The 17,904-nt window shown below is 39.3% G+C and overlaps 1 protein-coding gene across 4 annotated transcripts in view; it reads right to left on the bottom strand.

The window, feature by feature from the left end:
* The window catches only part of LOC115219065, a 115,702-nt gene that overhangs the window by 64,160 nt on the left and 33,638 nt on the right, over positions 1–17,904 (bottom strand). The window contains exon 1 of one of the 4 annotated variants that reach the window (XM_029789126.2): positions 12,920–13,081. The exons of 2 other annotated variants lie outside the window; for them this stretch is intronic. The gene's annotated coding sequence lies outside the window, so the exon portion shown is untranslated. Of the gene's footprint in view, positions 1–1,801; positions 2,109–12,919; positions 13,082–17,904 lie in introns of those variants that run through there. One more of the 4 variants, XM_036508813.1, reaches the window with a different exon arrangement.

The raw sequence follows: 17,904 nt of genomic DNA, 5'->3' as shown, positions 1-17,904 counted from the left end.
TTTGATATTCGATGGGGTTCTTTTTGTGTTGGTCAACGATTCACTAATTTCTTAAAATCCAAATAGCAACATCCATACTCAGACTATAGAAGGGCGATTGATGTTCATTAAGAAGAAGGTGACATTGTGGAGTTACTCCTTTACTTGTTTCAGTCACTTGATTACGGCCATGATGGAGCATTGCCTTGAAGGGCTTTAGTCGAACGAAACGACCCCTTATTTTTGAAGCCTAGTATTATTCTCGTTTTTTTTTCTTGCCGAACCGCTAAGTGATGGGGATGTAAATACCACAACATTAGTCAAACACAAAGACACACCATAGATACATATATAGGCCGACTTCGGAGTTAGGAAGCATCAACAAGTTGGAATTTCTCCGTTTTGAAGGAGATATTTTAGATTTCTTTTCATGGTGCTCTTGGAGTATGTTTTACAAAAAAAACTTATCTTCCCTTCTCTGGAGCGATTGTGGTAAATTTTGTGGGCACCATCCAGGCATAACTACAAATTTCTGCCCCACCGACTTTGGAGGATATCTTTCACAAAAATGGATATTTAATGAAATTTTCTATGAATATGTGTTATATCATGTAGATTCCGAATATCCAAACTTTTTTGGTGGGGAAGTTTTGGCGCTTCTTTAGAAACGCACCTCTCCAAGAAAACGACGCTTAATTGTAAAATAAAGTTAGGAAAATGGGAAATATACCCAAAATAAATGAAATGTGTAAAAACTTAGGAAGATTCAACTATTTTTAAATATTTTATACTAAAAAATAAAACAAACGAAAAACGGACACTCGCGAATATAAACTAACATATTGGACGATACAAGGGAAGATAATTTACTTTTACCAGTCAGGTGTTATTAATGATACGAGGGGCCAAATAGCTACTGAGTTATATGTTCTGTAATTTATTTTCTCTGTAAACTAAAAATAATAAAACTCGCATACATCTTAAACGTATTTACTGTATTGTTTTATAATTATTTCTGTCGTATATCACCTCATAAAATAGGCGAAGGTAAAGCGACTACACACCACCTAACCCTAAAACTAACGCTAACCCTAACACTGTAACTAATCCTAACGATAACCGTAAAACTAACCCTAACACTAACCAGTGTGCGCAGTAAAAAATCTGATTAAAAACAATCAAGAATTTGTAAACGATATTGTTGGACCCCTCGTGTCGTCCGACATATTTATATTCGCGAGAGTCCGTTTCCCGTTTGTTTTAGTGTTTAATATAAAATATTTAGAAATAGATGAATCTTCCTAATTTTTTTTGCATACTTCATTTATTTTGGATATATTTCCCATTTTCATAATTAGAAAAAAACAAACTTAGGTGTTATTTTCTTGGAGAGGTGCGTTTCTAAAGAAGAGCCGAAGTCTTATTCTTTCTGAATGAAGAATACAAACGTATTATTGAATATCATGTTTACCTTTACCTTTAAAGCGAAAAAGCAAAATCAACGTATATGACAGGTGTGTAAAACATATTTCGGTGTATTTTCTCTGTTCATTCGCACGCGCACACACAAACATACAAGCCGTTGATTTTCACTTTTAGGCATCGGAATGGGGTAGCAAGGTGTGTATGAATCAATTTTGGTGTTTCCTCATAAAAAATTTGAATGCTTACCTGGCGGAGATGTAAACGGGACCCTTCCCCACTTTCTTTCTTTCTTTCTTTTTTTTACGGAATCCCACGTTTTAGGCTATGACGATTCCGATAATGAAAAAAATTTCAAAGATCGCACCAACCAAATAAGGATTCTATCGTTGATATTCACCTTTCTGACAGCGCAGCTTAATAGTATTTTTGCCGTGACCATTAACGTAGCAATTTCAATTTAGTGCTTGAATGTGGAGGTGAAGGAAAATCCACTACTTTCTGAAATAATGCGTAGATGGAGTGCTGCTATCAGGTGTTAGTTTGCCTCCTAAAATTCATTACTGTTGCATATATTCTCTTAATTCCACTGAACTACGCAATAGCCTCTGCTTCCTGCTCTCATAGGGACACGCGCACATATGGTGAAAGTAACTGGAAGTTAGTTCATAGCTATTGCTTTTCATGATTCTATTTTAAGTTGCCTTTTCTTCTCCCTACCACGCTCTCTCTCATGTGGAATTTGAGAGAAACAACTGAGAAAAAAGAACATCACTGAAGTGGTTTGTAACTAGGTTAGAAGATAGCTGAAACAGCAGCGAATGTAACGGAGAATGAGAGAGAGGGATAAAAGAGAGAGAGAGATAAAAGAGAGAGAGAGAGAGAGGGGGGATAAGAAAAAGAAGGGTAAGAGAGAAGGATAAGGTAGAACAGTGTAAGCGAGAGATAGATAGATAGAGATAGATAGAGAGAGAGAGAGAGAGAGAGAGAGAGAGAGAGGAGAGAGAGAGAGAGAGAGAGAGAGAGAAGGATAGATAGATATAGAGGAAAAGAAAAGGAGGAGAGGGTCGACAGAAAAGGGAAGAAAACACTCAGAAAATTATGGATTGAGAGAGGAGAATCTTTGTCAATATTGCTTATGCAATAATCTTTTCTACTCTAAGCACAAAGCCCGAAATTTTTGAGGAGGGGGGCAGTCGATTAGGTCGACCCCAGGATGCAACTGGTACTTAATTTATCGACCCCGAAAGAATGAAAGGCAAAGTCGACCTCGGCGGAATTTGAACATAGAACTTCCGCCGAGGTCGACTTTGCCTTTCATCCTTTCGGAGTCGATAAATTAAGTACCAGTTGCGTACTGGGTTCGATCTAATCGACTGGCTCCCTCCCACCAAATTCTAGGCCTTGTGTCTAGAGTAGAAAAGAATATTGCTTATGCAATGATCATTCAAAAACAATTAGGAAAAAGGTCAGAAATTTGACGAGCATTCTTCAACTGATTCTTCAACTATTACTGGAAGGATGAAAGGCAAAGTTCACATCAACAGTGTTTGAGCTCAGAACGTAAAGCACCTGGACAAAAACTGGGACAAGGCGTTTTGTTGGACGCTTTAACAATTCCGAAAATTAACAACACAAAAACATTAGAAAATTACTACTTTAAAATCTCACAACGAGAGATATTCAGCAACAGTACTTTGGAGTAAAGATTGTTTGCCAACATAACATGGCAGTCCTGGTATAGGACAAATGCTGTCGTAATTTAGCCTCAGGAGACATCGTCTCCAACTGGCTATACGATACGATCTGTGTCCTTATTTTTTTTCGAACAAGGGTATCTAGCACCCCAACTCAGCTCAAAACAATATCTGTGTACCGCGATTTCTGGGTTATTTCTCTTCATCAGCACAGAATAATTGTTCGGCTAGAGGTTAACTCTTTATTACGATAAAAATATCATACACAGAGGGGACAACACAAGACGTGGGGACATATAACAAAATAAAATTATGAGAATATGAATGATGCATGATAATGATATATGAAGAATGTGCCACTTACTCCACCTCAGCATCATCATCATCGTCCTTTCATATCCAATTAAAGTTAATACCATATAGGTCCAGTAATTTATCATAATCTATTCCGTCCGATACTTCATTCTGTAAGGGCGGCGAGCTGGCAGAAACGTTAGCACGCCAGCCGGAATGCTTAGCAGTATTTTGGCTGCCGTTACGTTCTGAGTTCAAATTCCGCCGAGGTCGACTTTGCCTTTCATCCTTTCGGGGTCGATAAATTAAGTACCAGTTACGCACTGGGGTCGATATAATCGACTTAGTCCGTTTGTCTGTCCTTGTTTGTCCTCTCTGTGTTTAGCCCCTTGTGGGTAGTAAAGAAATAGATACTTCATTCTGTATTCCACGTTTTCTTTGCAGTCTCTTATTATTTTCATTCTGTTCTGGCACTCAAGCGCCTACAACCATTTTTTTCCCATTCCCTTCATGTCTATCACTTTTCCATTTTCCATTACAATAGCTTATCTACCACATCATTTTCTTACACCTTTCAATAAAGCGCAAACAAAACAACTAGGAAGGTCATTTTGCGTCTTTTTTTGTGTGACTGCTGTTCTTTTTTTCTTTTTTGTGTCGGAGGTGAATAGGTGGGGTGGGTACGGGCTGGGTTTCACTTAAGCTGTTCTTTTTCCTCTTCCACTGTTTCCTTCCCGTATCTTGCTAGCCGTCTTCCTCATTTCTTTCATCTATCCTTTCCGGTTCTTTCTCTGCTCTATCCTGGGTTGGCTTAGTTTTCAGAGGGCAGTCCGCTCGAATGTGACGTTTTTGGCCACATTTATTGCAACGAGTGATTCTGCTCCCTACCCACACTTTCATCATTGTTTCTCCAACTGTCACTGTTTTCGCGAGTAGAGGAGACCGGGGCAAGTTGACTACAGGGGCAAGTTGACACATTTTCTCTCGAGAAAATCGAAACTACTTCCGGACGATTTAATGACCTCATAGTAGTGATGTTAATATAAGCTTCCCCCTCATTTGATTTCGTCGCCGTTGTGAGAGTTTGTCTGCTACACGCGGACACCATTGGAATTTTCCACTTGGTAAGTTATTTTCGACATTTTTGATAATTAGTTATTTTGGATATTGTTTAAGACTGCATTATGTGTATTAAACCTTAAGGAGTTAGTAAAATATCTCTCACGACGCTATACAAATGGATTCTTGCGAAACTCTAGTGGTTTTCTCTCAGTGTTTACATTTACGAGAGAAATGGGGTCGGGGCAAGTTGACACATATAAACAGGGGCACGTTGACACAGTATGTCAACTTGCTCCGGCTTGTGATAAAGTTATTGTAGGTCGCTTACATTGATTCACATACTGTATCTATTCCATTTTAACTAAGAATGTTTGCTGTTTGATTCATGTCTGGTACATTGGATCAATTCATTGAGTAACTTATGTATTCCTTGCTATAGTTTTAGATCAGCTATCTTTATCTATACCAACCTATTAGAATCGGTTGGTATAGATAAAGATAGCTGATCTAAAACTTCATACCGCTACCTACTTAGTCAACAGCTTGTATACTGGCTCAGCTTTGCAACCTGTACCACTGATATATAAGCATGAAGTTATGCCGTAACCAGGTATACTTGAAACTAAAAAGTAGGTAAACACTCAGAGGAGACAAAACACAATACAAACAATTATTGTTATTATGAGTTCGCATGATACTTAGTCTTTAAAAATATTGATTAATATATAATTAAAATTTGACTTTTTGTTTTTTTGGGCGGATTAACCTGATGGGCTGAAAAGCCTAGCGACTATACCTTTTCTTTTCCCATGAGGATTAATCAGGGTCACTTGCACTCACCTTTCTTACCACAGCCTTCCATCTTTTCTCGAACACACTTCGCGACAGTCATCTGCTCTCCAGCCCTATCTTGTTCTTCAGATGATATCTGAAGTATGTCAGCAAACCAGGGCCAGAGATGAAGGATCCCGTCACGTGTCCTTGCAATCTGGTCTTCCATACACACTCTTTCAACACAGCAACTGAACAGAGAAAACATGTCTCACCTTCCTTTGATAGTCCAGTTGGCGGCACAATCTCTATTATAGACTCAGCTGATAGCTGTATTCTGCCTAGGTGTGACAACACGTGTCCAGTGTAAATTATCAAGCCAGAATGCAGCTGGCATTGTACAAAAGCGTGCTGGATGGTTTCATCGTCCAGCCCACATCTTGGACATGGTAGCACTGACATTCCCTGCCTAGATAACTTCTCGCGAACAGGGAAAGCGTTCCTGTAACACTACCAAGTCAGGGACTTTTGGTAATTATCCAAGTACCTTGGCCTGAAAGTTTTTCGAAACAGGCTGGCAAGTTGCTTCTCATCCAACCCCAGAGCCGCTCCTAGGACGTCATCGTTTTTAAACTCTACCAGCCCTTTATACAAAACCGAGGTGGTATTCCCACTACCAGGCTTTCCCGACTTGTGGATAAGCATGAATGCCTGACGACACTCATTTTGCCATTCTGTCAGATGACGTCTTTTAATAAAACCGGGTTGGAATTTCTCCAAGGAGGCTGGTAGCGGAAAGAATTCCTCTAACAGCGAATTTCACATCTTATCACCTTCCAGGTAGCGCCAGAGATGCCTCAGCCTCAACGCATGTCTACGCATCATTAGCCACGGCATCCCTAACCCACCCTTTAGCGGTTCCTGGCAGCAAACGGAGCGCCTCGCAAGTGGCTTTCCTCCCTTCCAGAACAAGCGGAAAAGGAGGCGCTCCAACTTGCTTAGCCACGAGTCGGTGTAAGGGACAACGGTCAGGCGGTAGGTGATGGCGGACGCAATAAACACCTGTGCCACCTCCGCCATTCTTTTCAGGGACAGAGCCCTTCTTGACCAATGCGCTGGGGACAAGTCGCCGGGACTGGATGGTCTACCCTATGAGTTTTATCGTAGTATACTGGACTTGTTCTGGAACTTGCTGGCAGGTGTCTACATAAACCGGCAACATAAACCGGCAACAGATTCCCGGCTCTGTGAGTCGGAGAGTGGTGACTCTGATCCACAAGGATCCGAGCAAGGGGGATAATATTTGTAATTATAGGCCCATAACACTACTTAACGTGGAGTTAAAGATTTTGGCCAAGGTGTTAACCAAAAGGTTGACGCGTGTTGTGGAGAAAATTGTAGGGAAGGCGCAGACATGCACCATCACAGGTAGGTTATCCAAGACAATCTTCCCCTTATACGCTACACCTTAGACAGATTGGGTAAATTAACTGGCAAAGGTGGGGCAATAGTCCATTTAGACCAAAGTAAAGCGTTTGATAGGGTAGACCACCAGTATCTGGCGACCGTCTTCGAAGCGGCAGGGCTGGACCCGGACTTCCATAGGTGGATCTCCGCCATGTATAGCGGCATCCAATCCACAGTTCAGATAAACGGCTACCTGTCGGAGCCGTTTTCGATCAAGTGCTCAGTTCGTCGAGGGTGTCCCTTGTCTCCGCTTCTGTACGTGTTGGATCCTGAGCCATTGCTGCAGAAGTTGGAGAATGTGGGATGCACCCCCAATGAAATCGGATGCGGTAAGTTGGTCTCTACTTATGTAGATGACGTCACCTTCATTGTGTCCAATGAAGCGCAGCTACCTTGTGTAGAGGACGCTTTCAAAGGATATGAGGCGGTGGCAGGGGCAAAAGTTAACAAGGACAAGTCCATCGGCTTGTGCCTCGGCACCTGGAGGTGCAAATCGATATCGTCCAGTACCGTGGATCACTGGACAGATAGCCCTGTTAAGTTGCTTGGAATTTGGTTTGGACCGGACTCTAAGACGGAGAAAAATTGGAGCAATGTGGCAGACAATGTGGAGGCTCTAGTCCGGACTTGAAAGGAAGGCGGAGGTGGTACAAGTGTTTATTGCATTTGTCATCACCGACCGCCTGACCGTAGTCCCTTGCATCGATATCGTGGCTAAGCAAGTTGTAACGCGTCCTTTTCCGCTTTTTGTGGAAGGGAGGAAAGCCATTTGTGAGGTGCTCCTTTTGCTGACAGGAACCGCTAAAGAGTGGGTTAGGGATGCCGTGGCTAATGATGCGCAGACATGCGTTGAGGCTGAGGCATCTCTGGCACTATCTGGAAGGTGATAAGATGTGAAATTCACTGGCAGAGGAATTCTTTCCGCGACCAGCCTCTTTGGAGAGATTCCAACCCGGTTTTATTAAAAGACGTAATCTGACAGAATGGCAAAATGAGTGTCGTCAGGCATTCATGCTTATCCACAAGACGGGCAAGGCTGGTAGTGGGAATACCACCTCGGTTTTGTATAAAGGGCTGGTAGAGTTTAAAAACGATGACGTCCTAGGAGCGGCTCTGGGGTTGGATGAGAAGCAACTTGCCAGCCTGTTTCGAAAAACTTTCAGGCCAAGGTACTTGGATAATTACCAAAAGTCCCTGACTTGGTAGTGTTACAGGAACGCTTTCCCTGTTCGCGAGAAGTTATCTAGGCAGGGAATGTCAGTGCTACCATGTCCAAGATGTGGGCTGGACGATGAAACCATCCAGCACGCTTTTGTACAATGTCGACAGCTGTCAAGCTTGATAATTTACGTTGAACACGTGTTGTCGCATCTGGGGAGAGTACAGCTATCGCTTGAGTCTATAATAAAGAATGTATCGCCAACTAGACTCTCAAAGGAAGGTAAGGCATGTTTTCTCTGTACAGTAGCAGTGTTGAAAGAGTGTGTATGGAGGAATAGACTGCAAGGATTCGTGACGGGATCCTTCATCGGCTCTGGTTTGCTACTTTACTTCAGATACCATATATAAAGCAAGATACGGCTGGAGAGGAGAATCGTGTCGCGAAGTATCTTCGAGAAACGATGGAAGGCTGTGATGAGAAAGGTGGGTGCTAGTAACCCGACTTAACATTGGAAAAAGAAAGGATAGCCGCTGGGCCTTTCAGGCTGCCTTGTGTATTTCCCCTTTGAAATAAAAAAAAAGTCAACATATATAGTATATATATATATATATATATTATATATATATATATATATATTATATATATATATATATTATCATCAATTTTTAAAATGTAAGGCTCATTCGAACTCATAACATTTTTTTGTTTGTATTGTCCTGTTATGTTCCTCCTGTATTCGATACATATTATCGTAATAAAAAAATTCATCTCTAGCCGAACAATGGCGACAAGCGACCTGGAACCCTGAGTTGAGTGAAGTTTGTGTTTGAGTATACATGCAAATCGTTTTGTTGATGCTTGTAGAAGGTCTTTCGTACCTACTGTTAATTAATTGAATTGTTATTTTTGCTTAATTGTTTTCTTCCTCATTTATGGGTGAAGTTGTAACAAACCCAAAACTGGAGACCCAACTAGTCGGTAGCTATGCTGCAGCAACCAGAAAGGGTTTGACTGCGGATGTGTTATAAGTGAGAGATGTGAAATTTGAGGAGAAAAGATTGAAGGAGTTTAACGAACTCATCGCAAAGGAGGGTACCAGCCTGTGGCTGACGCCGCCTAAAGAAGTGACAGAGAAGACGACGAAAAAGACAGTCTATGGAACGCTGTCCACAGCAACTAAAAAGGTAGAAATAGCTACGGTGGAAGCAGTGAAGGAAAGCCTAAAGGACGTAAAGGAACTCACGACATTTTATACTAGAGGAAAGAAGTACGGCACAGTGGAGGTTCGGTTCGCGACCGAACAGAATGCGATAAAGTACTCCGCTGTGCCGTTGAGGTCGTCAGAGTGGACACTACTGCCAACCTACTGTGGCAAACGTACAGCCAGAGTTCCCCCAGAGATCGATGAGGCGTGGCTGGTGGCAGCCATTCTCTTCAATACGGAGGAATAAACTAGAATTCTTAATGGTTACAAGAACTACAGAGGTAAACTAATGGGGATACGGCCTCGAGGTGACGGTCCAAATCAGTTTACCGGATTTGCATAAAATCACAGAAGAGATTGTATTGCCCGGGGATGTAAAATTGAGAGTGGTAGTAGAGGGAAGACCTCCCATCTGCTACCACTGCGGAGTACGGGGACACATGAAAGCGAGGTGTCCCCAGAAGCACGAAGAGATCGTTTAAGAAAAAGAACGATACAGAAAGGGAAAAAAACCCAGAAAAATACTGTAAGAACGCTTTATTTAATTGTATAAAAACGTTTTCGCTGAAATGTAGGGTTGAAAGGAAAAGGGAGATCACGGTTTCGTCTCGGAGTGAGGCCGAGATGGTTGTCTCATGTCTTTGTATTATATTTATTCATTTTCACTTGTTGTTTGTCAGCTGCATGTCTATATATGTCCCCTCTGGGTTTGGGCCTTGTGCTTGGAATAAAGAATTAACCTCTAACCGGGCAATTATTCTGTGCTGATAGAGGGAAATAACTCGGAAATCGCGATACACAGATATTGTTTTGAGCTGAGTGGGGGCGCTAGATTCCCTTGTTCGGAAATATAAGGACACAGATCGTGTCATACAGCCAGCTGGAGACGATGTCTCCTGGGGTTAAATTACAGCAACACTCGTCCTAAACCAAGACTGCCATGTTATGTTGGCAAGCAAACTTTACACAAAAACATTATTCTATGACAACATTCCCGGTGAAAAACAATCAAATATAAAAAAAATTGCTGTTGCAATTTTTTATTTATCTCTTATCTGTTAATTATTACATTGATTTGTAATAATTGTTTTAAATTTTGGCATAGTACCAGTAATTTTAAGGGGAGGGTGTATGTCGATTACATCGATCCTTGTTTTCAGTTGGTATTTATTTTATCGACCCCAAAAAGATGAAAGGCAAAGTCGATTTCGGCGTAACTTGAGCAACAGAAGTGTTGCGGGCATTCGAAACCGAAGTCCAGGATAAGCCATTAGACATCACGAACAAACCATCATGGTTTCACGTGATAAGTCTATTACCCGATTAATCAACGTGAAGCGATAGCGACAGTTTTTTTGAACAATCTAGAATTTGACTTCCGGTCCCCTATAAAAACTGCTCGGTATATATTTTAACCAGTCAGACGACTAAGACAGATAGTGCAACAGATGACAAGAACATTGGTCGCCACAAATATAGTACAATTGTTTCTAGTTATGCTGGACCGGCCGCAGATTACCGTATCAATAGCTTGCCGTAAACTCGAAGCAGTATCTCTCCCAGCATGTAATTATTGCTATTGTTATCTGTAAAAGGCTAACACAGTTTGTCTTTATGTGCAATAATAAAATCTGTTAAATATTCGCAGGTGTTGTTCAGTTACTTCTACATGCAGACCAAGAACAATGTTTTCATTCATCAACTCAATCACTCCCTACTGCAGACCAGACCAACAACTTTTAAGACCACGCAGAAAGAAGAATTGTTGTTTAGCATTTTATCCTGTATGTTAACTATTCAGTCAAATCACAGCCTTTGGTTTCAAAGTTTGAAATAAAGCCAGCAACTTGAGAAAGAAGTAGTCGATTACATCGTTCCCAGTGACCAACTGAATACTTTTTTTAGTAATCCCGAAAGGATGAACGTCAAAGTCGCCCTCGGTGGAATTTGAACTCAGAACAAAAAAAAAAAAAAAAGCCAGAAGACATGCCGCTAAGTATTTTGTCCGATGCGCTAACGATCCTGCCACCTTGCTACTTGATTTGTAATAATACTTCTAAAATAGTATTTCAGCCAGCCATTATCATATTTACCAACCACTTCAGAAGTGATGTTCTTATGTTCCTGACATAACCATTGATTCAGCTTTGTTAAAATTAGTCATAAAACATATTCTTTAACTTCTTTATTCTTTTACGTTCTTTAAGAAAATCCTAAATTTTTCTCAGCTACCAGCAACAAGAACAATATTGCCGTATATCGAATATAGGCGACCGATTTTAACTATACTTTCAAAATATGGCGCCAGGTTACATTCTTGTCGTACGCCATATGAAGTTCACAATAATTTTGAGAGATACCTTTTGATGAGTAAAAAGTGACTATAATAATTCTATAAAACGTCGAGGAATTTTCATTTCCATCATCATTAGCTATAACTTGCCATGGCAACTGTGTCATTTTCAACTTTAATTTGATGAGCAATTATCTTAGAATTTTACTAAATATTAGTGCATTTATCTCGTTATTTTTATATTGCATTGTATCCGTTTTTGGTAATGGAATCAAAGTCGATTTCAATTATTCGGTGATAAATTTTAGTTCCATATTTTAGTTTAAAAACAATGTAACCAACTCATTCTACGTTCTGTTGCTATGTCACCTGTTCTAGGACTTCTATTGTTTTTCAGATTTTCCCTAGTGTTTATATTTTCTGTTGTCTTATATCTATTTCTTTACTACCCACAAGGGGCTAAACACAGAGAGGACAAACAAGGACAGACAAACGGATTAAGTCGATTATATCGACCCCAGTGCGTAACTGGTACTTATTTAATCGACCCCAAAAGAATGAAAGGCAAAGTCGACCTCGGTGGAATTTGAACTAAGAACGTAACGCATTTCGCCCGGCGTGCTAACGTTTCTGCCAGTTCGCCGCCTTTCTGTTGTCTTATATCACACTAATAAGCATACGTACTTGTCCTATTTCACCTAATAATTTTTATTTGTCAATTGGTTACAATCAATCAGCTTGGTTTTTCAAAGTCCTTTCATCGCTATTCCCGACCTCATCAATCACATATCCTCTCTCCAGGTTTATTCTTATTTTTCCCTAACACAATTTTAACTTTCATTACTTTACTATCTTTATCTACGATAACATTATCTCTTGATGCAAATTTTCCTGTTATTAGCTTCTGTTTTACAAATTCCTTTATTAGAGTTTATAATGAAAAATGTTTAAGTTTTGTCTCACATTTTGCTGAGGTTTTCCTGAATGTCTTTCTTCATCTTAGAATTACATTCTTGAGCAGCCAATGCCGTTCTTTGGATTCAGATGTTATACAACTGGCTCATATACATCTTTTTTTTTTAAGTTTATAAATTTATTCAGTGTCTCCATTCTTAAGCACTTCGACTATTTTTTGTTTCTTTTTATATTTTCAAACCATATTTTTAGCTTTATTCCACATTTCTTGTGGGTAGCATCCTTTTGACATTGCTAAAGTTGTTCAAACAAGTTTTTCTTTTCAATACATGCACGCGCACGTATGTGTTTGTGTTCACACACACACACACACACACACACAGCTTAATGGGAGATTTCGAGACATTTTAGACAAAGCTGCCGTAAGGTAGCAAAAACAAGTGTCACAAGAAACAACAATTTATAAAAAATATAATTTCAATTCAACAATCCTTCACTAAATTCTCTAACGACGCACAAGCAACATTCATGAACAAGTCAGTCTAAATCCAAGTCAGTCTAAATCCAAGTGACCTCATTGAAACTTTTAAAAACAATTAATAATCACTTAATATGTTTATGTTAAATTCTTTTAAAAGTTCATGATAGCTTACCGTTGACTGCAGTCTCCTGGTATCAATTAATTTTTGTGGAGTAATGATATTTGTCCCGTAATCCTCACTTAATCTTTGCGAGTTCTTTCTGTTTATAAATGCGCAGTTAACATGCGAGGACACACCCTCACACCTTTCAATATCGACTTTCATCGCCTCGTACTGATTGCTTATTTCCTCGCACAACCCAATGAATGGCTCACTGTAGAAAACAATGTAACTTGTTTTCACAGGGTGGGGCTCCTGTGTGTAGCTATAGTATCAGTGTCTTGTGGGGTAGGGTGAGGGTTGGTGTCTGCAGGGATAGGGTGGGGAGGAGGATGGGGGATAAAGTTCTCTTTTTCGCTTTTTCTGCCTTCCATTCTGTTTTCTCTTCCTCCATTTGTGCCTCCTTGCCATCCACCTAACCGGGCTTTTCCACGCTCCCTCCTATACCACTTGTCATTGAAGGAGGTGGAGGTGCAATTTTCCTTCGGGCTTGTACTGCTGGTGTCTTTGTGGTCGGGGGAAGGCACTCTTTTCTTATGTGGCCTTTCTGGCCACATTTATAGCCACCGGACTTCCTGTCCTCCACTATAACTCTTAATACCACATCCTCGCCCACCGTTGTGGTGTCGACCGTTCTGTCACTAGGAGAGCTCACTTTTACTTCGTGCCCTTTCCTTCGCAGGATTTCCCTGTACTTGCTTAACTCCACCTTCTTAAAACAAATCTTTTCTCTTGTTACACCAGCCGCAGTTGCAAAATACATGTTTTTTCCACTCTCACTTTTTCCATCTTTTGGTTAGCAATATCCAAACTTCTCAGTAATTATTTTTCAGAGTCGTTACGTCTGAAGAATTCAAATCTTCATACATCATGAAGACACAAGTAATGCACTTCCCCATTTCAAACAAGGGAGACAGCGTTAACAAAACAGCCGTAAAGCAGCAAAGACAAGTGTCTCGGCACATAACAATTAATAACAAATATAATTTCAATTCAACAATCCTCCACTAACCTCTCTAACGACGCACGAAAAAGTCGGTTCAGATGATTGTAACAACAATTTCTTTATTGTCCACAGGAGGCTAAACAGAGAGGGACATATAAAAACATATAAGTGGGGACAAAAAAAAAAGACAAACAAATGGGAAAAATGGAAAAATGAATAATGCAATGGCATGAAGCCACTCTACCCCACATCCGAGCCACTTCATTTACACTTTTTGTACTTTTTCTTCACAACTTATAACTATGTCCAATGTTTTTGTTCCACAGTTTTCCTTTAAACCAAAACATTTGGGTGGGGTCGGGCACCTGTCTGCTTGTGTTATTGTCTGTGTTAGGAGGGGCAGGTGAAGAATTGGTGACTGCAGAGGGAGGGTGTGAAAGCATGGGATTGGGAGGGAGTAGAGTGGGGATTCACATTTGTTTCCTCAGACCTTTTTTGAGTTTTCCTCCTTCTTTTAGCTTGTGCCCATTCCTGCTCTTCTTGCTTCCCAGGCTCCTCCTCGCTTTTTTGGTTCCTTTGCACTGGGCGGTGGGCAATCTGCCTTAATGTGGCCTTTCTCCCCACATTTAAAACACCTGGGCGTCCTGCTCTCCGCCATGACTCTTAACTTGATATCCCCGTCGATCGTGATGATCTATACCATCCTTTCTAGATCTCCTGGGGAGGCCTTGTTCACTATTTCAAGGCCCACCCCTTGCCAATTTCTTGTTGGCACTCTTTTTGCCTGGAGGACCACAATCTGGTCCTCCATACCAAGTAGGGTGGCGGCTACCAGCCAAGCAACATCCACCTCAGGAGGGATCTCATCTACCCTAACTCGAGAAGCACATCTTCCTAGGTAAATGGTTAGAAAGACCACCTCTTCCGTCTTGAGGAGAGTAACAGCATGCTGTCTGGCCACAGCATCAGACGAAAACTGCACCTCCATCATTGCAGACGTTCTCCCTCTAGCTGGGTAGCAGAGCCCTTTCCACTTCAGCTCTCGTAGCCACCTCTATCCGATGTTGTCTTACGTTCTATGTTCTTTACAACACCGTTCTTTTGGCTGTCGTTTCAGTAGTTTCCCTGGGAGGGGATACCTTGACATTGTTCTCCCTTTTCATCATTTCTTGGAATCTTTCAATTATTTCGAAACACACATCTTCAGACTGCCGTCTCACTGCCTCTGCGAAACTCCTCCTTTCCGTCTCTATCTCTTTCGTCTGGACACCTCACCAGTTCCTCCTCAGACGACGACAGGTCTGAGTAGCTAATTCTCTCCAATTTAACAGCGCTTCTCCTGTCAAACAAGGGGGACAGCGTTAACAAAACTGCTGTAAGGTAGCAAAAACAAGTGCCTTAAGACGCAACAATTAATAACAAATACAACTTTGACTAGCCTTTCGCACAAACGAAATTCACGATCAACTCGGTTACAGATGATTGTAACAACGGTGAAAAATAATCAATGTTGAATTATTGATGCATTTGGGCAAGTCTATGTCTGTATTATCAGACAAAGATTAAAAAATGTTTTAAAAAAGTTCAAAACTCTGCAAAAATCCGGTACAAATTCTTCATGGTTCAAAACGTTGCTTACTTTTTACTTAACCAGATATAACAAAAACCTCTTATTATAATCTTCATTTCTCCTTTGTTTTTCTCCCTCTTAACTCAGTATAACTGAACATTTGGTGATCCATATTTCTTATCGATCACTTCATACACTATTAAATTTTGTGCATTTAAACAAGATGATCCACATTTTTCATATTATCGAATGTTGTAAATCATATTTGATATTATTGAATCTCGTAAACATTGAATCTTTTTTAAAATGTTTTTCTACTTCGCAATTCAAAATTTTTACCATTGATAAACAAAAAATATTGTTAAAACAAGTTTGGTTTGTATGTAAATAAATTTATTTAAAAACAATTACACATTTTTGAAATTCAGGTGCATTTTCAACAACAAATTTTCCTATATTTTTTCCTGTGTGGAAGTACACCCACTGTTTTGTTATATAAATCGCTAGCTATATGTCAATAAAAATACTCTTCTTTATCGATGATGTAAACAATACTAATCATATATATTCACAAGTTGAAACGAGATTCTTTTGATATTGAATACATTCAAAGAATTTATTGCTCAATAGATACCAGAGGGAAAAAAAAGGATAATATAGAATACTTGACTTTAATAGATTTGAACACCTGCCTTAATCATTACATTAAAGACGGAAGAGGCGAAATACAGCAGTATTGATTTCGAACTAACTGTGTGAATTAGCTTATTATGTTCAGCTAATACATCTCTTCTTACCAGTGTAGTTCATTGCATAAACAATCGCACATGGAGCGAATCTCTAACTACCTATATATATATATATATATATAGATATATATAGATATATATAAGTATAGTTAAGGGTTAAGCAACAAGTTGCTTCTCCACATACCTAAAATTTAGAAATAGCAGCCAAAGACAGCTCATTCCGTTTTACTAGAGATATTACTCCACAGATAATAATATGTGTGACTCACATAGGCAAAAAGAAGGAAAAATAACGAAATCAAACAGTCTTCGATTAATTATGAACGCGTTTCTGGATTAGAATTATACAAATTCAATTCCGTTCTCAGCATAATATTTCGATTATCTATAAATTTGAAAATGCTAGGAACCTACCCTTTGCATCCCGACCAAACGCCATCGGAAATAACAGAAGATAGTCAGCACATCCAAATTTATATAGACGAGTGAATTCGTATTTTCCCTCCAGGATTACAATGTGCGTCACAAGATCGTACCGCAGAAAGTAAACTGCAGTTTGTTATACGGGAGTGAAAAATTCATTACAAATATAAGGGTAAAGAATTATTAATTTAATAATTAATAAATTTTACCAAGTAGTTTCGGTATGGAAAGAGAACCATTATCGGTAGAAACTTTTACAAAAAGTTTACATATAACTTGATTATATATATATACATATAATTTGAATATATATATATATATATATATATATAAATAGGAAAATTTGTTGTTGAAAATGCACATCAATTTTAAAAAACTTCTACTTGCTTTTAAATAAATTTATTTACATACATACCAATCTAGTTTCAACAATATTTTTTGTTTATCAATGGTAAAAACTTTAAATTGCGAAAAATAAGTTTAAAAGATTCAATAATATTAAATATGATTTACAACATTCGATAATATAAAAAATGTGGATCATCTTGTTTAAATGCGCAAAATTCAATAGTGTAAGAAAAGTGGTTCACCAAAGCTTCGGTCATACTGAGTTAAGAGTGAGAAAAACAAAGGTGAAATGAAGATAATAAAAAAGGTTTTTGTTAGTTTCTGCGATTCTTTTTCGTCGTGTACAAGGATTTTGCCTGTAACGGAGTTTTCTTTTTACTCCAATGTAGTTATAATTTTTTTCCGTGAACGGATCCGATTTTTGATTCGTTGAAATTCTGATGGCATCTTATTTTTCTGGTAGTCAAGTTTGTTGTTTTGCCTAGTTGACTTCCCTGTGGAGAACAGTCATCAGCCGTTCCAGTTGTTTGTTGTCATGACATACTTAAAAGTGCAAATATACGAGCACATTTGACTGATATTTGGAGACAACTTCCAAAAATACTTACTCACTAGCTGGAGACGCTACCTGGATAACTGTTTCATTCTGTGGCTATATAACCTTGAGCAACTCTCAGAATTTAAAGACTTAATCAACAGCATTAACCACAGTATCCAGTTCACAATAGAATACAACCACAAACAGTTACCCTCTCTGGATATCTTAATCGTAAAATGAGATACTGAAATTGAAACCGACATCATCTTCAAACCAACGAATTCAAAACAATATCTTCTGCTCTCCTCCTGCCACCCAAAACATACTAAAATAAATATACCGTTCAAGTTAGCAAGAAGAATTTGCACGATCGCATCAAATCCCGAACCTCGAGAAAAGCGACTCCAATAACTTAAAAACATT

The sequence above is a fragment of the Octopus sinensis genome, linkage group LG14, assembly GCF_006345805.1.
Source record: "Octopus sinensis linkage group LG14, ASM634580v1, whole genome shotgun sequence".
Lineage (NCBI taxonomy): Eukaryota > Metazoa > Mollusca > Cephalopoda > Octopoda > Octopodidae > Octopus > Octopus sinensis.
The sequence above is the reverse complement of the archived record's forward strand: the minus strand, read 5'-3'. Positions and strand labels throughout refer to the sequence as shown.